The following is an 8,860-nucleotide window of genomic DNA, read 5'->3' as shown; positions in this document are numbered from 1 at the left end:
ATTTGTTGCTCATACGCAATGGTGTGAAAAGCTCAGCTGATTTATTGATTTGTGTATRCATTATTTACATCCTTATAAACACAAATATATTGAATCACAGAAGCGTTTACACATATTTATGAAACCATTTAGGTGTTTGTAGATATGTTTACGGCCAAAGTAGTTAATGTGACTAAKAGAGAGAGGTTATGCAAATTACATATATTTTCTATATATCTATTAGCAAGTAGTCATTCGATAAATAATAGGACGGAGACTCTCAACTTCGGAACATAGTTGTTATATAAGTGCTAATATTAGCGGTTACAAGGGTATTTTATTGATACTCGTATTTGTGGTATTTATGATAAAGAAGTCAACGAGGTGTGTGGTATAAGTTTATAGCACCCTTTCGATTCATTGGAGCCTTAACATTTGTATTACATATGTATGCATGTATGTTCAGAGGTATAAATGTGCGTAAATCAGTGTCTTTCACAAGGTAATTATGTATTATATATAGCTGTAAATGTGCTGGCTCTCGAAGCATTCTAGGTCAGTTAATATGAGCYAAATATTCTGTAACTAATTTAAACCACACATTTGGCATGCTATACTTTTGTAATTAACYACTCTTTTTAATTAACTTGCTTTCTACGGCAAATATGCATCCATTTTTATGTCATATAAAAAGGCTAATGTTATTACACATATAAGAATTTCAAATCAGCTAACAATTCGATTTATTCTGTTTTAATTCGTTATGCCTAAAATTTAACGATTTGGCAATATATGAATTATTATAAATTTTGAATGTTAACTTCTAGCGTTGATTTGCACTTATGTAAGTTAAGTAGTGGAAACATAGGACTCAAATGATAGATTAGATAAATAAATGAGAATTGCGTCGCGACCTAAGGTCTATTGTGCCCTCTCCTAAGTCACAACGACTCGTTCTATACACTCCTGCAATGAAATTGTTGTCTTATGACCACCTAACTGAAATGATAGCGCACACAAAAAATTAAAACAATATGAACATTTTTTAAATGCATTCATATCAATACCACTTTAGATATAAAAATAATACTGAATAAGCGTTCAGGTTGGTATTCCAATTTTTATTTACCTACGATATCATGAATGAATTATAATCAAGTTTGGTACTTTATCAAGCTATATTATAAATCAAAAATTAGTAGTATTTTACTTTCCGTCAGCAAAAAAATGTTGTAAAATTATACCCAAATGAGATTTATTTGACTTAAACTTAACCGAAGAGGCTGAATTTAAAATATTAAGTCGAAGTGGAAAACGTCGGAAGTCATATTAGAGATATGTGATTAAGGCCAGCTCTATTCATGTTCATATAATAAGGTTTGTTAGAATAGCGGAGATTTGTAAATGTACATTAGGTATTATATTTTCGTCATTAAACTAAAGCATAACCAATATTATATGTTCAGTAAGATATCTTTCATATTGAGCGATATATAAGGTACAAAGCCAAACGAAGGAAGACTTTTATTATTGACCCGAGTTAATCTACTTTTGGCATTACTATATATTACTAACATGAAAAGATGATCTCTGAGTTTCATTGAGTTACGTCACATACCATTTCCAAGCAATAAGGAGTAGAGTCAACCGGATGCTTGAAAATTTTGAAAAGTTATATAGCGGCTAGGGCAATTCAAATAAGATAACTCACATACTGTATATGCGGTAAAAAGTCAGTCGCAAACACGAAAATGTATGAGGACTAAGAAAATTATTTGGCCGATGAATACTTTCGTAAGAAAATGAGTCTTTCTGAGTTTCTAAATATAATATATTTCCCGGATGGACCGATAATTTCTGAAAAAGGTTCCCAATAGTAATTGGAGTTGTAGTCCTATTTTTGGTCATAAGACAGTATAAGCGCACTATTTGGTCAATGTTTYATCCCGATACATTAATTTTTGCTTGACATGCACACTGGAAAGTGAAAGAATATGGAAGTTAAAATTGTGTTATMTAGGAAGTAGGTCAAATTTGGTTGGTAGTGGTTGAGTGAGTCCTCTAAATTTGGACAGTGCCACACTCATTAATTTTAACCCGTCCTCTATAAAGCCTTCTCGTACCATTTTGGATGTAAAAATTTAATGTCTCAAGAGTACCTACTTATTGATTTATCGCACTTTTAGTTTACGGAACCGTTATATGGGGAGTGGGCGGGGTGATTATCCAATTTCATCCATTTTAACATTGTCGGTGAAGTACTTAAAATTTTAAAAGTTTAGAGCGAATTTGGATTTTGTATCAGAAGTGTAGTGCAGTTGGATAGACAAACAGTCACTGGGATTTGAACTAGTCTCGTCTACATGATCGTTTATATATACATATATAACTTTTTGTCTCGATTTGTTTTAGGTGATACAAACAACCGTTAGATGACCACACCTATCATAATGTATAAAAACTTCTAAGGAGTCCACAATAGATGCAAAATATTTTAAAAACTGGTACAGTTGCAATGTATAGGAATTATATGTTTTATTTTTTATACTCATAAGGAGTGGTACCTTATATTGAAAACTAAAGTTTAAGAGTGATAATGTAAATAGTGCAATCTAACAAAGTTAAGTAAGTTTTATATAAGTACAAAAGTTAATAATCCATAACCTTTCCATGCTTAGATTGAAAAAGACTCCTTCGAACCATGATGAAATCATAACTTTTCATACTAAATATTTTTTGAAGATAACATAATAGAATTTTACATTATTTAAATGATTTATATTAAGTAAACTTCTTTTACGATAAATTCAGAAAAATGTATATATTTTAGTAGCATATTTCCAAAACAAAAATTAATGTTTAGTTATTTGCATGGCAAGTTAGTAGAAATCCTAATGGCAAAAYACTTCTCAATCGGCCCATAAAGCAGCTAAAGCATATTCTTCGAAAATTGCGCAACAAGTCCTAGGAGTTCCAGTAAACAATCTTTGGAATTCGACTACACAAAATAATAAACCGATATCTAGATGCCCACGCATTSTAAACATCAGGGGCCATTGGTGCAGGACCAATGCAGAGGTAGCCGAACTTGAATGTTGTTTGTCAAATGAAATTTTCGATTGCTGAMACAGATGCTGTTGCAGTGCAGGAGGAGATGAAARCATGAYTGACAAGMTTTTTAACGGAATGCTCAGACTTTGACATTTCCCATCGCAATGGAAATGTGCTGAGGTTTTTTTAATTCTTAAACCCGGAAAATCTGAACATCTGGTTAATTCTTATTGACCAATTAGTCCACTGGTAATTATCTCGCAAGTATTCGGAAGAAAGTGTTGGCATATATCAAGGCAGTGTACTCCACCTTTTGCTTTAGTCTGAAGACTAAATTGCTAATTTATGAAGTAATACTTAGGTCGATCTGGATGTATGGCATACAATTCTGAGGTAGTGCAGCGAATTCTAATTTAAAAGTAATTCAAGCTTTTGAAAATAAAGTTCTGCGCAACATAGTGGGGGATCCTTTCTATGTGAGAAACGATATCCTCCACCGAGATCACTTTAAATTTACTGTAAAGGAAACAATTGAGGAATTTAGCAGACGTTACCTCTTCCGCTTGAAGAATCATGAAAATATATATGCGTTTCAAGTGCTGGATAATAGTTTACAACGTAGACGATTGAAAAGATACCTCTCGCTAGACGTCCTATTTCCTGTTTAATTTGCTTTTTTTTATATTTATTTMATGTYAAACTATCATAATTCATCCTCATTGTGTTTTYATGAAATTTAGTTATTGTAGTGTTGTGTTTTTATAATTAAACAGATTCTAAATAATTGAAATTTTATATGTGGTTCGAAAGTTCTGACATAASAGTTTTTTATGCTAAAAGTAAATCGTTTACATATTTTAGTGTACAAAAGACGGAAGGTATAATGTCAACCCGCACAGGGTCCATASACACGCATACATACATACATATACATATGTAAATAAATGTTGCGCATACGCCGAAGTGAGCAATCCATATTGATATGCCACCGCCAGACATTCTTACGTGTGTACACAGAAATGCTCTATAAATATGGCTATGTGCATTTGATGTACCATTGCAAGTGTTAGCAGGGTTTACAGCAGGAGTTACAAATAAAATAAAAGTAAAGTGAAAAAATGAGCATGCCATTACTTGTAAGAGAGTGGTGTGTGTGAGCAATTGTGCTTAAAATATAAAAAAAAACGCTTTACTGCTTACTTAAAATGTAGAATGTACTAACATATAGTTATAATTTTATAAGCTTAAAGGTGCACGCACTCATACATTAATCAACATTTGGCTCACCGCATTGTGACATTTGTTGATATGACCCCGACCAACGTCACACCAACAGTCGCTACAAGCGCACTTCATTCAACGTCATTGCTTACAAAGAACTTGTGCGAATATATATACATATGTATATATATCGATTATATATGTATATATTGTGGTATATAAATCACAAATCTGTGTGAGTGTTGTTGCTGCAGGATACCATGCGCACAACTCAGCTGCTGTTCTCAAAAATCACTGTAACTCTATATTGAGTGAAAGTGGTGTGCGGAGAAAAGCTTTCTCACCGACTTAATTGACGTGTGACTGCTAGTGCGCTCTTCATTTAATGCTCCGCTATTGAGTCATTTGCCGCACTAGCGCTAAACATGCTAAACATTAAAGTAAATTACACATTTTGTTCCACCGACCGCCGTCAAAGTCAAATGAGTAAATGTATGAATCAGCGGCCGAAAAAATTAACTTTTATTGCGGTATTACCTCATATATCTGTATGCAGTACATATTCTGGCATTTTTCGGCAAACCTTTAAGCAGGTTCGCCAATTTGTTTTTTTGCTGTATCTGACGCATTGTGCAGTGTTGAGGAAGTTGTGCGCAGCTTTCGCCAGCTGTGAGTGAAATGTAGCATGAGCGTTTCTGGCCAAGCACTACATAAGAGCTTAGCTGTTTATTTACATTGTTACTGAGCCACTCAGATGTGTCGAACATGGAGTTGTACATACACATAGCATATACAGTTAGTTTGGTCATAAAACAGCAAAATCAGTTAGCGTTGTACATTTCGGGGTGTTGGTTGTAATTGTGTGTTCGCATCGCCGCATTGTAGTAATATTTTAGTTGCACGATTTTGGCCATTTGCAGTGACAGATTGCTAACACAAATTGACAGCGTGCATGCCACGAGAATTATACAACGGTAGCTCAGTTGAAATTGCAAAAAAAAAAGCACAAAGATTTAAAAGAAAAAATAATTAATGAAATTAAATTTAAAAAGATAAATAAATAAAAATATTATAAAAAAAATTATCGAAAAAAGTTATCAAAACAAATTATCTAAAAATATTTCAAAAAAAGTTACAGAAAAAAATTTATCGTTTAAGAAATTCCAGTAAAAAAATTATTTCACCTTAAAAAATCCCCTWGTTAAAAAGCAATTACAGTTAATTTAGTGAGCGTCATAAATCAAAGCTGTACATATCTGCTGTAGATAAAATTTGAATTTTCTACGAAATTTACAAAATTTCGGCATAAAAGTAAAAGTGTAAACGTTKCTGGACGCCAACTTGGTAGCTAACGGGAAAACACCTCTTAACCATAACTGCCATAAATTCAAAATTCAGTAAGTAGATATAGGTAGCTATATGTACATATATGTATATTGGTATAAACGTAWGTATATGTATATCGTCCCTAAAATRCAAAACAACGAATCATCAAAAAAAGTTAAAATCATTGTCAGATATAATAACCAATGTATAACMATTTTATAACCAAAACTSAAATTTTGCTTCAATATGAGTGTTTGATAGCCAATACATAACCATTTTATAGCCAAAACTMAATTTKTTTTCAATATTAGTGGTTTMTAAAAGGTATATGATAACCAATATATMACCATTTTATGACAAAAACTCAATTTTTTTTCCAATATTAGTAGTTTATAATGGCTATATGATAACTATTATATAACCAAAACTCAAATTTTGTTTTTCAATACATATGAGTGATTTCAATTATATTGCTTTTTCTTCGCCTGTAAACTTGTGAAAAGTGATGTTAAGTTAATTTGCATTTTAGATGGCGATATGTATGTATGTATGTATAAAAATGTGTATACATATGTACAYAAACAATTCCCGCTACATTTGCGTATAAGTATATTAAGTAAATATCGGCGCAATTGGCGGACCTAACTTCTTAATTTCTTTATTTTGCAAACAACAAGCAAAGGTCACACAAATATTTACATATTTACCTAGTTACATACAAATTACTAATTAACTATTTCTTGTAATAATATTTAAGCATTTCTTGGCTAAGGCCAACATAGAAATTTAAGAAGCCTACTTGATTTGACTTCAAAAATTCTTTTGTTTGCCTAAGTAACAATGCCTAYATATGTATATACGCAGAAAATATTTAACCTCACTCAACCTCATTACTCATTGCTGTCCACAGCACACCCACCACCAATACCACTGACAATTTCTTTGAATATTCACAAGAAAAAATAATTAATCTTGAAAAAGTTAAAACAAAAAACGCCGCACCAAAAGCGRCAAGTGTATGCCGAAGAAAGTGTCCAAAATATGAACAGTCACAGACTAATATGTAGACACAACAGAAAAATCAATAGCAAAAACTTTTCTTATGAGCTAGGAGGGGCGGGRAGCGGTACGGCTGCCAAGACATGCATTGAACAGTTATTCATATTCTATGGAAATATATTACATGACAGCATATTACTTTAAGATTCTGCTATTGAAATGCAAATGCGGCACATTTATTACTCCTTACTGTCATTATTTATGTATAACGGTACTACATACGAGTACATGATAGACAAGTGAGTCGCCTGCAGACTGTTGAAATAGTTGACAACAACTGCTTACTGATTACGTACATACATATGTATATGTACATACATATATACACTTTTATATACATTTTGTTATACGTAATTTTTATATACATAACTGTATTTATATAAAGATTTATTGATACATAAAAAGTAACTAACCATATCAGAACACATGCTATTATCATCATAAGAAAGATTTGTCATGACTATGCTTCMTGAAGGTCGTTATAATGGTACATATTATATATTGTGTGGGACCATGCATATACTTAAATTACATTGTATTGTAATGTGTATTGTAGTTTTATATCAAAAAGCATTTTAAAAATATTGAGCCAGTTGTGTACAGTGCTGTGTACAGGGTACGGCTGCCGGTTTTCCATTCAACTTTGGGAAGTTACCATTAGTATGCTTTCTTAAAATCCTTAAATATATATGTAACTAGATAAAACAAGTAAAGAAAAGCTAAGTTCGGGTTTAACCGAACATTCCGTATTTTTGCAACTTGCAGGAATCAAAGGCAGGGAACTACCTTAAGGTGTAAAACTATTAATRTGTAAAGTATCGTACTCGTACATACACTGACCGACATATTAACTAAAATGCTTCCAGGGTTTTATTAAGGTACCTCACATACAATCACCAATCATATGAAGTAAASTTAGGCAAATGTTYGAMAATCTTGCTATTAGTTATATGGGCGGTAGGTCAAGTTTTYGTTACGTTTAGTTACCTATTTTARGCACAAAGATACATSGTTATGAGTAAAACACGCTCTGTAATATTTGATTGAGCTATCTGAAATTTTGGGATATACATGCAGTATAAAGTCACCTGAAAGTTAAAAACCTTCATATTAGGTATATGGGACACACAATATTATTATTGTGAAAAGGATTMTCTCTCAATTTCAATTGTATATCTCACACATTGACTGACGTTTTTTGATCTAAAGYCAACYGTAGRTACTGGGGTCCACATATTCGGTACYAAAGGGTTTAAACAGCTTGGCTAAACTTGAAAAATTTTAGAACGGATTTCAACTTTTCTCATCATCGTGACCATTACAGTAGTATGATTATTTACTCGAAAATCCGACTGTAGTGGATTTCGGTTGCGCCGAAGATATAATAGGCTTCCATACAAGAACTTGCTTTTGATAAGTCAGTTTGTGTGGGGTTTATGCTTTAGTTGTACTATATCAGCAACTCCAATAAATGAGTAGATTTGTGGGGGAAAAAGGTCGTGTGCAAAATATCAGATCGATATCTCAAAAACTGAGGAACAAGTTCATATTGATACAAGCAGACAGAAAGACATAGCTCAATCGAGTCAGTTCCTCATGCTGAACATTTGTGTTATATTTTATAGGATCTTCGGTGCTTCCTTGTTCGTGGCGAAATTAGTATATTCCGTTCAGGCAATAAATATCATGAAAGTAGCTAAATAAATTAAGAAATATTTTTTATTTTTCAATAAATTTCTTCTTTTAAGGCTTTTGTGTAAGTGTTTTCACACAAAATAACACAATAACAATAATAATTATGCTTTATTGATTGTAAGTAAAATTTAAATACTGACAGAATGTATTCGTACAGCATAAATCGGTTACCGTGATTATTTGATTTATTTTAATATCAAAACTATGAAAGTGCTTTAATCTCGAACTTGTCAGAAGGAAAATGAAATCATTTCATTTCATATTTTCTATGCAGCTTCTATAATTAGTATCTGTATGTGTTTTCCTTCTTACATAATAGAAGAATATCCAACAATGACCTTTCTTCCTACACCTTTCGAGTAGAGAGAGTTATATTTTGTTGAGCCGAGCTTAAGGGATTAGGTGGCTTTGAAAATKTCCAAAAATCGATTTTTTTTTTGGTTGCTTTATTAAATTCCATAATACCTCTAGAATATTGTCCTAAATTTTAAAGTTGATCTGAGTAATAGTTTCGGAGATACAGCCTTGA

General features: G+C 32.2%; 1 long non-coding RNA gene across 1 annotated transcript in view; it reads left to right on the top strand.

Moving 5' to 3' along the window:
- The first annotated feature begins 5,094 nt into the window (after positions 1 to 5,094).
- The window catches only part of LOC108971252, a 15,386-nt gene continuing 11,620 nt past the window's right edge, over positions 5,095 to 8,860 (top strand). Inside the window, exons 1-2 of the long non-coding RNA XR_001993535.1 lie at positions 5,095 to 5,225; positions 5,470 to 5,648. This is a non-coding gene — a long non-coding RNA (uncharacterized LOC108971252). The remainder of the gene's footprint in view (positions 5,226 to 5,469; positions 5,649 to 8,860) is intronic.

Source organism: Bactrocera latifrons, unplaced genomic scaffold, assembly GCF_001853355.1.
Source record: "Bactrocera latifrons isolate USDA-ARS-PBARC rearing strain unplaced genomic scaffold, ASM185335v1 scaffold_331, whole genome shotgun sequence".
Lineage (NCBI taxonomy): Eukaryota > Metazoa > Arthropoda > Insecta > Diptera > Tephritidae > Bactrocera > Bactrocera latifrons.
This window is presented reverse-complemented; position numbering and strand designations above follow the sequence as displayed.